General features: G+C 42.4%; 1 protein-coding gene across 8 annotated transcripts in view; it reads left to right on the forward strand.

Moving 5' to 3' along the window:
- Nucleotides 1–2,070: 2,070 nt before the first annotated feature.
- dpr12 (defective proboscis extension response 12) overlaps nucleotides 2,071–17,324 on the forward strand; it is a 105,676-nt gene continuing 90,422 nt past the window's right edge. For 7 of the 8 annotated variants that reach the window (XM_070213142.1, XM_044392685.2, XM_044392689.2 and 4 more), the window contains exon 1: nucleotides 2,071–2,865. The gene's annotated coding sequence lies outside the window, so the exon portion shown is untranslated. Of the gene's footprint in view, nucleotides 2,866–2,898; nucleotides 3,058–17,324 lie in introns of those variants that run through there. The other variant, XM_044392686.1, reaches the window with a different exon arrangement.

The raw sequence follows: 17,324 nt of genomic DNA on the forward strand, positions 1-17,324 counted from the left end.
TATAGGGAGTAATACCAACTCCCATTTCAGTGCACATTTCCACAGACTTCCCTGTTGAGTCAATGAGCTGCAGTGGTCTGGCTCAGAAAATTGGAAATTGCAGTTAAACCGAATTAATTACTGAATGCTTAGGCCAATCAAGCAATGAGCCTACCGTCCATTTATGCTTATAGCTCATTTAAATATCGATTGTAGATGAAATTAATAATGTATAAATTAATAATGTATAAATTAATAAATGTAGAATCAGTTTCTAATTTAAACGCTACTATGCACATAGTGGTAATTAAATTAAAATGAAGTAAACTTGGATCGTTCAGTAGAAGCACGTCTCCCCAAAATATATATATATTTTGAAAATATTTATCAAAATAGTAGGGCCTCAGGCCGTTTTCAATTCAATTACGACTCAAATGCAATGCTTACTCAATTGATGTATGCCCTATCCTAGCCGTAGGCCAACAGTTTGTTTCCTCTCGCCGTGCCAACACATTTTTATTTGTGTTATTTGTTCATTTGGCTGCCAGCAAAAAGTAGGCAACATTTTTCATTCGAGTTGAAAATGAAAGGAGAACCTGCGTTCGGTGACAACAAAACCTTGCTCCGATAGTGTCGACAGTAGGTTGATGGGCGGGCGGGAAGCAGGGAGAGATGAAGCGCTGAAAAGTGGACAGCGGGCGGGCCCCGCGGGGTGGACACGAAATCATATCGAGCACCGATGACGGCAAAAGTTGAACGGGGTCAAAGGGAATGGAATCGAGCATATTGACCATTGACTGAATGGCTGGCAAGCATGCGAGCCAACAAAAAACTTGGAGCCATATGTAGTGCGTGGGGTTTAACGCTTGCGTTATTTGCCGAGCCGTGGCAATAATTCAATTTCGGTACGTTTAAATCCCCGAGGTCATTTTGCAGCGCAAATATCTACAGGGCGACTGTGCTCCTTAATTAAGGATACTTGAGGCAAACGACCGCCTATCGATGCCTGTTTATACAATTTGCGATCTCACTCAATTCCCAATTCTTTCGCAATCGCACCAGCTTCCTTTTTAAGGCCAGGACGAGCGTCCGGCTATCCGGCTATCCGTCGCCCTTCCGCTTTCCCGCCCCCCTCCCGCGCCAAAGCGCTCATGCAAAAGCAATTTCCTGGACTTTTATCCGACCGCTAACACAGACACACACACCCACACGCTCAGGACCACTCACAGATTAAGACGGCAACCCCACTAGAAACGCATTGGCCGACTCACGGCTGCCCCAGCACTCGAAAACCAATACGAATGCGATTATGCCCCAGCAGCAGTGTGTGTGTGTGTGCTGTCACCCATACACACAGCCCAGCCAGCGTACAAATTGCGCGCTGTAAGTAAGAAATCATTGAGGTTGGTCGGCACACTAATGGAAAACGACAAGCGGCATGTGGGCAGCCGTTTACTACACCACATTCCACTCCTATCCTGCATCCTGGCGGCGGGGATAGTTGTCGCAGTAGTTGTCAGTTGGCTGGGGGATTTGCTCCACGTTCGGGTTTGGCCACCGCAGAAGTTTAGTAGCAAGCTGCGGCTCCGCTGGTGGCGGTCAACTGTCCGTCGGTCCGCTCATATGGCTGCCGGTTGCATTAGGATATCAATTTGCGGGACACGGACCCGCTACCTGCGAAGTGTGAGCGTCATTAGAGGTTCGGCTAGTGCGTTCTTTCAGCAGCCCAACGCTCCGGCACGTGACTTTGGCAAAGTGAGTTCCGTTCGCAAATGTGACACAGTTTGGGCATCTCGGAGACCAGGGAATTCGCAGTCCCTGCGAAGAGACCTAAGAGAGGGGCCGCGGAACGGACTCTCTTAAGTCCTGGAAGCGAGGGGAATCAGCTGCCGCGGCTTGGGTGGCTTCATCGTCCGAAATGGGATGCGGAAGGCGAGGGGTGGACTCGTGCCGCTGACCTGAAAGCTGCCGGAAGCTTTCGCTCGGCAGAGCCAGGCGCATGTGCGGGCTCTCTTTTCCAGTGACGAGCGTTCCCGAAGGCCGACTGAGTCCTGGTCGGCGCGGGTCGTCCTGTCAGTCCACTTCGTTTGCTCGTCGAAAGCTGTGCACGCTGCGGAAGCGACGGCATCGCTCCAAGCCCCCTACTACCAGCAACAACAACAAGAACGCATCGAGCTCTAGCGCCCAATCGACACAGACAACAAGGCTACGCGAGTGCGGGGCTGAGGTTGAAGTTGAAGCTGAAGCTGAAGCTGAGGCTTTCCGGCGGCAAAAGTGAGATTGAGGCTCGAAGAGGTGCCACAATTAAAGGGTGACGCGCGATCCCCAAGTTCAAGTTGTGCATTTAGCATTTATCTCGCTAAGGTACTTGTGTTCGGGAAATTAATGCGTGGCTGCCTGAAAATTCGCCAGTGATTTCGCGTCAAGTCAACCTCTCCAGCCTGCAGCGCTTCCCTACTCTGGCGGTGCCACTGCGAGTGCGAACGCAACTAAAAGTCAACGGTGACAAAAAGTGAAAGCGGAAACGGAAACAGAGACGGCAGAGCGCCACAGGAACCGAGAAACAGGCAGCGGCAGTGACAACTGTGAAATGTGCGGCTGCATTGTCGTTTTGTTACCACTTTGACCCAAATCGCATTGCATCCGAGTTGCGTCGGTGTGTCAGCGTTGCGGACGTATGTCTGACGGTGACTCCAGTGCGAACAGTGCATGACCGATAAGCCCGGGTTTAGTCACCGCCAAGTGAAAGTCGCGAGTGCCGGCAGCTAGTTAATACATAAAATTCATAGTACTGCCATCGATATCCGGAATCAGGAATCCGCTCCAGCATCCATTCCGGGCTCAGCCACACTTGGAAAGCCATCCACAGTTGGCCGTTTCTCGCCTGTGAGTATGACACGTGCTTAATGTGACTTTTCGCCTCCTGCTGCCTTCCTTTGACTCGTTCTGGCCCGAGTTGGCTTATTTATGTGGGATTTCGAAGTTTGGGCTTTGGTTTACGGCCTGCGGCAAGCACAAACTTGGCTGCTGTCAAACACACAACACGAACGTCGCTTGAAAACACATCATTTACGGCAGGTACATAGATGGAACCCCTCATTCCCCACGGGAGGCACCTGTCCAACTGGGTTGGTTATCAATTGGAACAAGTATAAATGAAATTTAAGATACCTCAAATCTAAATCGTAGAAGAAAAGAAAAATAATTAAAATGTTTTCCTTCAAAGAGTCAAAAATGAGCTTATAAACTAACAAATTTATAGGATGAGATCAGAAAAAGAATTTTGGTGAGTCCACTAAAATAAAGACATTCTCGGCTTCTAGCTAGCCACCAGCGTACCACTGTATCGATTAGATTTCAATTAGATCAGAAGTTGAGTCAATATAACAGTGTAAAGCGATTTAATTTTTGGTCCCATAAACAAAATTAGGTTGAGCTAATAAAAATAGCCAGCAATTATTTTCCAGCTACGTGCTTTAAACAAGCTATCCTGAAATTCCAGTCCAGAACTTAAAAAGAAGCCTGGCCTACGACTATTCGTCAGTATCAAAGCTTACACACAGAAGCTCGGAGATCGGGAGTCCGTCGGCATTCAATGAAATGGCAAATAAGAGCATATGAAAGTTGCTAGGAAAAGGCAAATATTTGTTAGCGAATCCCTTGGAGACGGGCGCTAATGGTGAAAGTCGTTGTCGTTTCATGTGTGGCGGAGATCCCAGCGCAACGAAGTGTGTGCGTGTTTTTGGAGTGGTATCCGTGTGATTAAAGTGGGTTGGCGAGGACGGCAGGGGAACGGACACGCAAAAAGCAATTAAATGTATTTCCGCTTCGATGTCAATTTTAATGCGAGTTTGATATTTAAAAGCGCGCACGCACACACACACGTGCAAGGCAACAAGGTCGTCCATGTGGGAACGCGGAAGTCCTATGTCAATGCTGGACTGTCATCGGACCAGTTGGGCGGTAGAAACAGGAACAGGAGTGTTTCGTCACCTCGGGGTCTGACATGCAGAAATCCAACGGCAGAACGTTAGTGTGGGTTAGGCGTTTGTCACGCCTCATCCTAAAAGGTCCTTCCTCACCGTTAAGCTAAATGCGGCTGACACGCCTGATAGTCCGAAGCCACACGTCTACGGGGCAGTTTTAGGTTTATTTTGACAACTTGTGTGCAGGCTAATGAGCATTGCAGACGCGAACGTATGAGTAATGGGCGTTTATTATACGCCCTGTGGCCGACCGACTTATTTGGTCCTTGAGCGGAGTCACAATGTCAACTTGCCTGGGCAAACATAGCACAGCAAATATTTAGATTCGAGTTCTACTAAAAAGTGGCTCATAAAGTACTCGCCTTACTCGGCAAATTTTTGTTTTGCCTCGTCTTGTGTTGTCTCGACTTGACTTGTTCTGTTTTGATTTGATTGTGTGCATATGAAAATCTTTAGTAGAGTGTGTGCCATTTCAGGCCAGCTTTTTGCTACGCTCCGAGCTCTGTCCTGTTCATAGTTATTTATGCAAAATACCCAGAAGCATAATAGCAAAGGCAAATAAAAAACAAACAATATTTAAATAACGGATTACAAGCAAGGGCGAAGCACAATTCGGGTATTGTGGTGGAAGGCGATGCTGATGCTGCTGCTACAGCAAAAACGGAAATTGGAACCAGATCCGTGGACGGCATGTAAGTTTCACATTTAGTTATGAGCCCCGCTACTTGGCTGACTGCCTACCCGAGTCACTGGATCAGTGCGTAGACTGGCTGGCAGCCTGCTGAGGCTTCCCCCGTCTCTTCTCCACATCACTTCATTGTGTCTCCGTCAAAAAACATTGTTTTTATTCTGGTTTATAAATTCATTTTTATTCATTAGACTTCGTTCATTGCACGATGATGTCATGTTAGCCAAGTCGCGAACGCACGTACGCACAAGTCGTAAGGCCCCCAAGAAGATGTTCCCAGGGAGTATTGCATTTGGCAGAAGCATCAGCATATCCATGAATTTTGAACGCGCTCCATTTTATGGTTTTTATTTAATTTCATGCACATGCAAGCATCGTTTGGCAACCCAAAAGACTTAGCATAATTTACGGCGCTGCTGGCCATTCGATTGTCATTCAGATGCAGTGCAATCAGGGCGCTGCCAACTTTTAATTTCCATTTATTTTTGTGACTTTTGCTCCGGCAGGTCCGGCTTATCTTCCTGTGTTCAACCCGCATTGTGCGACTCTTTGGAGATAAATATTGGCTGGCATCTTTTAGTGCTTTCCGTTTGATTGAAACTCGCAAGCCGAGTTTTTGGCAAAGCCCATCGGACTCCAAGTGCAAAAGTTTCCAAATAGGAAGCGAACTGGTCAAGATACTATTGTAAAAGCAAACTGGCTCAGGCTTCTCGAAAGTAAAGTCAATCAAATACCTAAAGAGTTTTATGACTGGAAATTTAATGAGGCCCCAACATGGGCATTAACAATGGGCTGCATGATATCGAGCAGGCAATATAAATTACATCTTCCGCCTGGGCTTTACAAATTAAGCCCTCAATTAAGACTTTGCATAATCAAGACAAAAAAGAAGTCGGCCCCGCGAAGTGATGACTGGAAAATTACACGAGCAGCTCGCCTCGCCCCAATCATGATTGATGGGGGGAGTCCCACCTGTTCCCACCGGGAAAATTCCTCTGGAAAATAACATATTTTCAAGAGGTTTCTCCATAGAAGCGGAAGGGACTAAACCTCATTCACCCCTTACATTTCTTCCATCTCTGGTTTCAAAATACACGGGGGTGACACAAAAAGTAAGGGGGATATGAGGTTTCTATCTGGATCTCTGGCAGAAGAATGCAGGACAAAATCCACTGGTTTTTCGACTTCCCGCATTATAGATTTTCCACACGTACCCAGTTATGGTTTTCCTCCACTTGCAATATCTGCTTTTCTACACCCTCCCAGTTTTGGTTTTTCCAGACCCTCGCAGTTTTGGTTTTGCACTGCTTTGCAGTATCTGATTTTCCACAATAAAAATCATGTTTTTTGTAATATTTGTTTGTGTATTTATTAATAATATTTACAATCGAAGCATTGGAACTACAAATTTTTAATGCCTGAAGCATTCCCGGGTTTTGCTTGGCCGAATGCAGTACTTAGATATCCATTTCTTGTCTGTCTTCTGAAAATATCAAACATAATTTAGATATGAATGTAAGACCAGGAATAATAATAAGAGTAATTACCATTATTAGGTCTCCGCACAAAATTAAAGGATCTCTCCAGAAATTTTGCCTGGTTTGCCATGGCCGATCATTTACCATCTGTTCAGTTGTTTTATGTCGGGTATCTATATCAAAAACTATGAGAAGAATAAATAAAATATGACAAACGCAGGCGCAACACTTCTGGTCCCAAGAAGTCTCAGTCGGCCTGGCTGAAATAAATGTTATATTTTGATTAAGTTAAACAACTAAGTTAGTACTGAAGTACTATTTATACAACCATTTAATAAACACCTCACACCATTTACCACTGGTAAAGATTAAAAACATTTCAAGTGTCACTGAAATGCAGAATTTGTGTTGAAGATAGCATCCGGAGGCGTATATTTATTAATGGCGAAAATATCTGTGATACTAACCTTTGTAACGCTGAAATAAAGGTTATAAAAAGACAAAATTCATTTTATCACTCACCTTTTTATTGTTTTTTAGATTAAAATGAACTATTTTCACTTTTTTTTCACTTTTTCCAACAAATTTAAAAATGATGTGACCCTGCATCATATACTTGATAATACTAAATGCAGATTTGATATAAATTTCGTTGTAAAGTCCGGTCACACTTTGGCGCCAAATAAGTATTTCGTTTAAAAAATACTTTTCAGGGACCGTAATCATTAAAGGTTACGTATATTATTGGTATGTTAGGCATTTTTCGTGTTATCAATACCACCAACACGAATTTTTATATTTTAACAACACTTAAAAATGGCTTAGGCCACGATCTGACGATCAAATTATTTTATTTCACAGAAAATGTTTAAAAATGTAAAAAGCAACAATAGTTTTCTTTGTAATTTAATGTAATTACTTGATAAATGTGATCAAATATTTTAATCGTCTTACCGTGGCTTTTCTCTATAATTTGGTTGAATCCCACATTCATCCTTATTATTATTTGAAAAATGTTGAGTAAAATAAATTAATATTATCATTATAGACATTATGATAATAATGTTATATAGTTTAATTTTTTTGATTAACAATTATTAATATTTTTTCTACGACTTTTAAAATTACTAAAAATTAAAACTAAATGTGAGAACAAGTCTTTTGGTTTTGGCGTAAATCATAGGATTTTTGAATATTATAAGTTGGTGATTTTCTTGTTTAAAAATATTATAATCGTAGTGCCACAGAAATCACACAGCGCATAAATGGCCTGATATTGATGCTACTCAGAAACCCACCCTCATTTAGCGCTCAGAAATTATCTATCCCTACACCGCCGCCTGCAAAAAGGAACAGGATTTCAAGAACACAAAAACCAACTTCTCACATTCCCGCTGGGTTCACATGTACTGTCCAAGTATCAGTATAGAATTTTTCTGAATTATTCAGGAAATTGGCTAATTATCGAAAGAGCTTGGGTTTCGTGTCTCCTGTCCTGGGATTTGTGCTTCTGTGTCATGTGTGCCGTTCGAACTACAAACATTCTATTAGCACTGAATGAATTATTAATAACTGTGTCAGCCGCCTGCTAATGAGATGTTGTGTGGACTGTGTGGGTGTAATTCACGCACCGGATGGCATGGGCTACTCAACCGGACACTTAAATTTTGGCAGTGTTTGCTTAGGCCTAAGCAGAAAATCATTAGTTGAAATGCGCAAATATCTCTAACGTTTTTATTAGCTGAGCAGCAAGTAATTGGCCACAATTAGGCTTTAATAGAACGACCGTAGAGGGCTCTATCCAACTGCACTGGGTCCTAAGCATACACACACCAGCGCCCACACACACTGTGCAACGACGGCAAATCTGTACACTACAAGTATTCAGGCCCAGGGGATCCCTGGGGGATTAGCTGAGCGTGAATACGTTTTGGTTGCTCGTTAACTAAGAATTACCCTGTGTGCTTGGTGTAGGGAGAAAAGTTTCTTTGTCTTTTCGTGAAGGCTTCGCTGCTTTCGCTTTAGTTAGTGTTTTTATTGAAGCCATTCTGTCAGGGCAGAAAACAACAGACTACCACTAAAATGTTGCCGCTTGCGCCAGACAGTCGACGCAGGAAAATTCAAGATTTTTCTTCAGGTTCTCACCCGCCAATGATTATAACATTTCTATCTTGTATGTTTGTTTTCTCTTGCTTCTCTTTTTTCATTTCACTTATTTATTTATTTATTCCGTCTTCGCCAATTATTTTCTGCGTTGCCGGCTCGCACTTCTCATAATCAGATGTCACAATATTCTACGGTTGCTCTCATTTAATGCTTAGAGTCAGTTTTCAATTGTTTAAGGATTACACATATTGTATATTTTGTAAAGATATTACGGGGTAGGTCTTTAAGTTGGAACAGTCTACGTTCTTTTTGAGAAACATTATAAAATTTTTCCTGACCTGTTTAGGAAGAATACTTTCTATAATAAATCTATGATTTGACGAGCTCGTTTTAAGTGAATAAGTAATATAAAGTAAATAACGATCTGTAACTCAAAACCTTAAAAGGTGCAGTGCTATTCCTTGTTAATCTAAAGAACATGCCTTTTGAGTAAGTAGTAAACTAAAATCAGATTTTATTCTGAACTCAACGGAAATGGTGGTTTTTTTTCATTACAGGATACCCTTTCGCGACTCGTTTTGTGTTAGTTGACCGTTAAATGCCCGTTACTCAGCTAAATAAGTGGGAGAGAGATTGAGATAAGCAAGCAGTTTGAAAGTGGCGAAAAATGCATTATTTGTTCATAACTTTTTAAAGAATGGTCCGATTTTAAAATTGTCTTTACATTTTACACTTATAGGTATTAATGTTTTTTGATTTATTTTGAAGCGACTTATATCGCTTACGGTACCTAGAACATCGTAACCTACAGACCTCTCCCTTATACTTTCGACTAAAAACAAAGAGAGAACGCTATAGTTGAGTGCCTTAAATATCCAATATCACTGTGGACGGCAATACAAGTAGTGACGAAGCGCACCAGAAGAGTGTGCGAAGGAGACTATTACATATAGCCGCAGAATTGAAAATTTGCTGTGATGGTCCGGTAATAGCCAATCGAATTGTATTGCAACAAGAGAGAACGCTATAGTCGGGTTGGTGTCTCGACTATCTAATACCCGTCACTCAGCTAAAGGGAGTGCGAACTCGGGTTGGTGTCCCGACTTATAATCGTAACTCAGCTAAAGGGAGTGCGAGGGAGATAGATATATAAATTTTGATTGCGTATAACTTTTTAATGAATGGTCCGATTTGAAAAATGTCTTCTACATTTCGAAAGGTATAAATATACACAACAAAATTGCATTTATACTTCTCGGATATCTTTAAAGATGTGGGCGCAGGACCCATTTTAAAATCGTTAGTGGGCGATAGTGGGCGTTAGAGGGGGCGTGGCGCTCGCCTAAAATAAACTTGCGCTGCGTAGGAAGTCAAAGAATATGTGTGGGAAATCTCAACCTTCTAGCTTTTGTAGTTTCTGAGATCTCAGCGTTCATACAGACGGACAGACGGACAGACAGACAGACAGACGGACAGACAGACGGACAGACGGACATGGCTAGATCGACTCGGCTAGTGATCCTGATCAAGAATATATATACTTTATAGGGTCGGAAACGCTTCCTTCTAGCTGTTACATACTTTTGCACGAATCTAGTCTACCCCTTTACTCTACGAGTAACGGGTATAAAAACTAATAGGATTGCTAAGCAAGTCTTTAACAATTTCAATTGGTTTGGGAGAAAGAACGGTGAAAGTGAAAAAGTAACTTTTGTGTGTTGTCGAATTCGCGAAATGGCGTTTATGCAGACACGGATTTGCTGAAATCGAGAAATGAAATCGTGAATTCGGCCTCGCATAAACACAGTATACAGTACATAAAGTACACCCATAAAAAAAAGAACGAAAAAAATCAAGAACATTTCTCATGATTTGCGAACAATCCGTTCTCCTTTTTTTGTTCTCACATTTTGAACGTTTGTTCTCAAATCTTCCCAATTCAACACCAATATGTTCAAAAAGTGACCCCATTCGCTCAAAGCAAGCCAGTATTTTGGTGAAATTTTATGAACAAGCGTTCATGAACTGACAACGAACGGGCTTACGCATTTTTTACCCCATTTGGGCTTGATTTTTGAACGTTTCGAACGGATTTCTGGGTGTATATATATTCTTGATCTGGATCACTAGCCATGTCCGTCTGGATGAACGCTGAGTTCTCTGCATTTTTTTAGTGCACAAACACACAATTCCCCAAAATATTGAATGCTTTTTGAATTTTGAAAGTGTTTTTCTATCATCACTGTGGAGATATAAAACTTTGATCGCGCATAACATTTTAACGAATGGCATGATTTTAAAAATTTATTCTACAATTCGATAGGTATCACTGTGGACGGCACTCCACGTAGTGACGAAGCTCACCAGGAGATTGTGCGAAAACGACTACTATATATACACGAAGAAATACAAATCTGCTGTGATCTCAGGCATCTCAAAAACTTCAAGGATTGCATACCAAGACTTTAAGAAAACAAGAAAGGAAGCTAGCTTCGGCCAGCCAAAGCTTTTATACCCTTGCAGATCAATTAACTTACAAAAACATTAAATTTAGATTAACTTAATTATGTATGTTAAAACAATCCAAAATTTACCTGCTTTTGTACTATTTTGGCATTACTGTTTTGATCCTTCCTACACCCAGAAAACAAAATGGACTAAAAAGGGGCCTAATTACCTAAAATTTTAGGAAATATGGCCAGAAAAACGCGCCAAGGCCATGCATTACCTAAAATGTTGTCCATGTGGACTATATTTTGTACGCAGTCTTGAATTTATTTCTGGTAATGGTTACCTAAAAAAATGGCTAGTGGACTAGATTTTTAGGTCAGAATTACCTAAATATTAGGTATTTAAAAAAAAGCTAGGATTTTTACTATTGATAGTAACATATTTGATTATTTTAATTGCTTATATTGTATTATTCGGAAAAGCAAATATTTTATCTTTCTGAAAAAACAATCACTTTATTTTGTCCTCGGTGGGAATCGATCCCGGGTCTTCTGCGCGAGAGTCCAATAGGCTAGCCTCTGGTCTACGGAACTACTTAAAGGCCCTGCGGCAAAACCAAAGCCTGCTTCAAGGGGCTCAGGCGAATTCTATTTTTAGAATAGGGCACTATTACCTTAAAAGTAGGAAAATAGTCCACGTAGGTATTGATTTTAAATATTGAAACTTTTCCATCACTAGCTTTAAGAAAAGTCTAATAAATTTTTTAACATTAAACTTAAATAACCGAATAATTTGTTTATTAATATTAGGGACCAATATTTGTATTAAGTTGTGAGTGATAATCGACTTTAAATTATTCCTAAATTTTAGGTCTTATGGACCAATTTGAAGGTTACGATGGCCTATAAAAATCTCTTTAGCTTTACCTAAAAAGTAGGAACATAGTCCACATGCTAATATTTTTAGGTAACCCATTACCTAAATCTGAAATTTTAGTCTATTTAAATTTTTTAGGTCATACGTTACCTAAAAAATAGTCCCACATTTCTCTGGGTGTATGGGAGCTATGTAATATAGACGTCCGAATTTTGTTAAATTTAATTCGAAATTTTGAAATGTTAAAGAAAAGCTATATCTTAGAGAAGAATGAAATACAAATCAACAAAGTTATAATTTGTTTCCTTTTAATTCCCATATAACTTTTCGACCGTTCCTATGTCAGCTATATGATAAAGTGATCCTATTATTTTTAAAATTTAACTCGAAATTCAGAAATATTTGAAAAATTGTGTTTTAAAGAGTAGAAGGGAATATTTAAAAACAAGAAAGAACGCTATCTAGTAATCGTAACTCAGCTAAAGGGAGTGCGTGGGAGATAGATATATAAACAATTTTGATTGCGTATAACTTTTTAATGAATGGTCCGATTTTAAAAATTTCGGTAGGTATAAATATACACAACAAAATTGCATTTATACTTCTCGGAAATCTTTAAAGATGTGGGCGCAAGACACATTTTAAAAGCGTTAGTGGGCGATTGTGGGCGTTAGAGGAAGCTGCGTAGGAAGCCCAAGAATATGTGTGGGAAATCTCAACCTTCTAGCTTTTGTAGTTTCTGAGACCTCAGCGTTTATACGGACAGACAGACGGACAGACAGACGGACAAACAGACGGACAGGCGGACATGGCTATATCGACTGATCAAGAATATATATACTTTATGGGATCGGAAACGCTTCTTTCTAGCTGTTACATACTTTTGCGAATACGAATACAATATACCCTTTTACTCTACGAGTAACGGGTATAAGGCCGGGTTGATGTGGAACGTCCCATATCTATCTCCCTCGCACTACCTTTAGCTGAGTATCGGGTATCTGATAGTCGGTGCAACCGACTATAGCGTTCTCCCTTGTATTTTTTTATTTTTTCCCTAGTTTTTCGACAATCAACTTCTGAAAAGTCTTAGTATCAAAATGTTAAGAAAATAATAATACCTTTTGATTGGTGAATTTCTTGCTGCGATCGGACCATCCCAGCAGATTTTCATTGTAGCGGCTAAATAGTCGCCGTCGCACACCCTCAAAAGTGGTTCACAGGACTAGAAAGTTATAATCTATAAAGAAATTACTTTTTATTAATCTAAAAACAAAATGCAAATCAGATCTCGAGACTTAAAGCACCATTGGTTCTTAAGTCCCTTGTCACATCTTTTCGCGTTATGACTTGTTAGTAGGTTCAAGGTCCTTGCTAAGATCAAGTTGTGCCCCCTCGGCACAGGCAGAAAAGCATGAAAGTGCCAGCAACAATAAAAACAATGGCCGGGCGAAATGAGCACACGACATCAAGATTTAAAAATGTTTCCCTGTGAAAAACAAAAGGGGCAACGTTGGAGCAGTCAGGCCGTAAAAATGAGGCGCATGAAATGTGACCTTCGCTGCGTGTGTAACTAGAAGAAGGACGAAACACTTGACTTGACTGCGTGCTTGGCCCACAATGGGGAACTGTAAAGGAAGCGTTAGCTGTCTCCCAGCCGCGCTCATTCTACAATTTAGCAAAGAAAATGCTCTCAAGTGAAGTTCAGGAAATAAACAGTTTGAACGCCTGCACTGGCTTTAAGACTGAATCAGCGAGTGAAACGGTCATGGGCGTAGCAAAGGGCGCGGGGCGAATTCATTCAGTGTTATGTGATAAGCCGTCGATGCTCCGACGAGGGTGCGTGCAAAAGTTCCGCTGCGCCTCTATTAAGTGTGGGCGTCGTGTCAAAATATTTTCTTCGCTTTTCCTCGCTGCTGCATGTAATGCGAGCTCATTACCATAAAAGCATTGCCTTCTGCTCTCATATATACGCCCGTGTGTGGCTAAGAGGGTAAGTGAGCTTACCCGATCCTGGATGTGGATGTGGGCCCAGCCGTCTATGGTAAAAGACAACTTATAGATGTGTTCAATTTCAGTAATAGCACTTTGGGGCCTGCGTGAGTTGGCCAAGCTCAAAAGACGCTGCTCTGGCCCAAAGTTTTAACTGCTGCCTGGTGGGTTTTACAGCATAGTGCCAGTCAGAATTTGGGGTAGGGTAGCCAGCCTGCCTGCCGATTATATCGACAGGCTCCTTCGCAGAGTTGCCTCGTCAGACACTGCAAGGACTGAAGAAATATTGCATATGGCTGGCCGCAGGGGACGGTGCCATTAAGCGAGCGCCACAGAAAGAAATACAGAGTCAATACATGCTGAGAGCCTGGAGGGGCTGGCAGAATGGCTAAAAAGCTGGGAACTGAAAGCCTGGGTGGCTGCGTGAATCCATCAACATGGACTCCGTGCAGCAACACCGAGTGCGGAGGAATTCTCATGCAGCATCGGGGAACTTTCAACAACCTAGTATAGTATGCCATAGAAGTTCGCATATATGGCGAGTTCCGGCAGGAAGATCTAGTGGGGCGAGTGCGAGGCATGCCGGGGCTCTCGTGAATATTCTGCCACATAATCCACAGTCTGACCAGGAGAGATTGCGTTGCCCGCTGCTCAAACAAAGGCCTGCCCCTAGCCGCAAAATTCAATTTGTATGCGACGCAATCTTAAGTTTGTGCGCCTGCAGAGTGTCCCAGGGTCCCTCTTTATTTACAGCTCGTATCGCTGCAATCGTTTTTTATCTGCCTCGTTTGTCCGGGCAGTCGGCCATATTGGCAGACTATGAGCATTCGCATGCGGTTGGCTCAAGTCGTTATCCTTTTATGCTGCGCCTTATCATACCGTGCGATTGGCCATTCTGCGCCTGGCTTTATGAACTGGAACAGAAGTTGGATTTGGACCCGAAAAGTGGACCGATCCGATTGGCGTGCTCCCATTCCCATTTCAACTCCCACTTCCACCTTCACTCCCGCACCGCAATTATGTTTTGCGGCTTGCGGCGTGGGACCGGAAATTAATTTCGTGCTTTATTGCAACTAATTCGATTATGAGTCCGCTCAACACCCAACTCCCCAGAACTGGACCCCCGCCAACCACCAACCAACAACCACCCGCTGCGCTCAACATCCTGCACAAACAACGCCCGGTGCGTTGGCAGTGTTGATTTGCATGAATGTTTATGCATAATTTATGGTGCTGCAATTGCTGTCTATGTTCGCAAACATGCGCCGAGCCACGAGCCATTATTTGTTTTTAAATATGGCGCACAAATTTAATTTATTGTTCTATTATTTTTGTTTGCGCATCACAAGCCTTACGGCACTAACTTTCTGTTGAGTGAGGCCATGAGTGAGTCCGTTCAGGCGGCGCGGCGAGTAGTGCACCAATTGGAATTGAATCAACTGGAATTAAAAGTGACGTCACGTGCTTCTAATTTGCTAAATTACTGGTGTTGGATAGCGGCAGGGGGAGGCATCAGGTGCGGGTCTTTAAGAAAATAAATGAATTTCGCATTCAGGGTCCCCAATCAAATGGAGCGAAAACAACAAACAGGAATAAAACTGGGCTGGAATCGCATTCAAAACGCTTTCCCTGGCTCCATGCACACCAACTTACACATCGGCGAACGTATATATTCTGGGTATTTTCCTTCGTCTTTTATTATCTTTATCGATTTTTGGCTGATGACTTTATCAACAAGCGGCGCTTGTCTTTTTGGGCCGTCTTTGGTCACTTGTTGGGCAAACACACAAAGGGCTTTCGCCCCCCCCTTTTGTGGCGAGCCTGCTGAGTGATGTAGAGTGCCTGCAGCGCACATTCCCAGGGGCTGCGCATATAATGGTCAGGCTTTGGGGGCGTTATGGCATTCGCACGCTTCATTTGACATAAAGACCAAAAATAACCGCTGCCAGCCGCTGTTCCAGCGTTCTGGCCCCCTCGTGGCTGTGTCCAGGCTGCTTGGCCGTAAATTGAGTATACGCCCCGTGTTTGTTTTGTATTTATTAAAACCCGGAATCAGCAACAGCCCACTATTAAATTTGGAATGAGAATGGCGTCGATTCCAACCACAATTTATCTCGCCAAAGCTAGATTTGTTTCGCTCCAAGCATTGTTTGCTCGGATAGAGCTTGTGCACTTAGCTTTTTGGCATTTTTTTTAGTGCACGCTGCTCTACCCATCCAAAGGTGGTGCCTGCAGCCCCACCATCTCTAGTACCTGCAGATCGGCTTTATTATCCAAGCGGCGGAGATTGATAGGTAAATAGTTTGGAAATAGCAATTAACATGACCGGGGAAAAAATACACCGACGGAATTTTCCATTGATTTTTCATTAGCATAAACCGACAATAATTGCAGCAATGTGCAAAAATCATCACCAATATGGAACGACATAATTATGTTGGGCTATCGGTTGACACGGATCCACACACACTGCTCTCGAAAAGTGAAAAATTTATTAAATTTGTCCGTCAGTTGCTCATTTCAAATTGCTTTACGTGCCGTAGCGGGCAATAGCTCTCAGCAAATTAAATTGACTGCTCGACGAGTTGACAGGAAGTGGAGTGGAGTGGTGCAAGTGGCAGGCTCTTTCAGATTATTATCGGATGAAGATTCCGTAAATTTAATTAATATTTGAAATATTCTTTGCCACATTTACTAATTGCAACGACATCGCATTTTCGCCGTCCACTCTCATCTCGATGCGATAACCCTTGTCCTGCTCAAAGGATATCGCTCTTGAGGTAAGTGATTTATCACTTTTCCCAGTAAGTGGCTGTCGAGGACAGTGAGCGAAAGTAATTCAGATAATTGGGAAAACACAGTCCGTCCCACAGAAAAACACCGACTCTTCTAAATGTCAATGAAGCCGCATAAAATGAAATGAAATACAGTAATCTAACACACAAAAGGAACCTGGAAAATTAAAAGATTTCCCATATTTTCTTGTCCTCCACTTTGTTCTGCGCCAGTCATGTGCAAAATTTATGAGACGCCGGGCGGGAAAGCGAGCGAATGAGTAGCCAGCGCCAGCAGAGGGCGGTAGGCAACGAGGCAACGAGGCAAGGAGGAAAGGAGACAGCTTGTGCCGAGGAAAATCCAAAGATTAAATTAAATTGTACACGTCCCAGTTTAAAACTAAACAGTCTGAGCCAGCGACAGAAGCTCTGGACCGGCAGCTGTTGGGTCTCGTTCATCATACGGATGTGTGGCACTGTCCCTGCAAATCCCCACTGCTTGGACGGCTGTGGCGCAATAAATCACAACATTTTCAGATGCTTACACAAATGCCTTTTTGATCCTTAATTTTCTGATCAAATACGTGACATTAAATATGGCAGGGCGGGGCTTAGGAAATGGCAAGTAACAAATCGCAGAGATGCTGAAAATTGAATGCGAGTAGCCGGGTATTCGGGTATTCAAGCAATACAAAGTGGAGGAATTTTTCAATCCCAGCAGATCTGAGTCCCACTGTTGGACTCAATAAGTATCTTTGTGTCTCTTATTGGATTGCACCAGCAATCGTAGCAACAGCAACAGCAAAAGCCGCGGCAGATGGCATTGTTAAACTTACTTTTATGACTGTCTGAAAGTGATAGTCGCCTTGCCAATGCCAAACCCTAAACCCTGCCCTCCACTCCTTCGGCCCCTTCTTCTCCTGCTGTTTGTGGGTCTGCGTGTACGCTTTATACGCTTGCTTACTTTTCAATTTATTACGCAACATTAAAAGCT

The sequence above is a fragment of the Drosophila takahashii genome, chromosome 2R, assembly GCF_030179915.1.
Source record: "Drosophila takahashii strain IR98-3 E-12201 chromosome 2R, DtakHiC1v2, whole genome shotgun sequence".
NCBI lineage: Eukaryota > Metazoa > Arthropoda > Insecta > Diptera > Drosophilidae > Drosophila > Drosophila takahashii.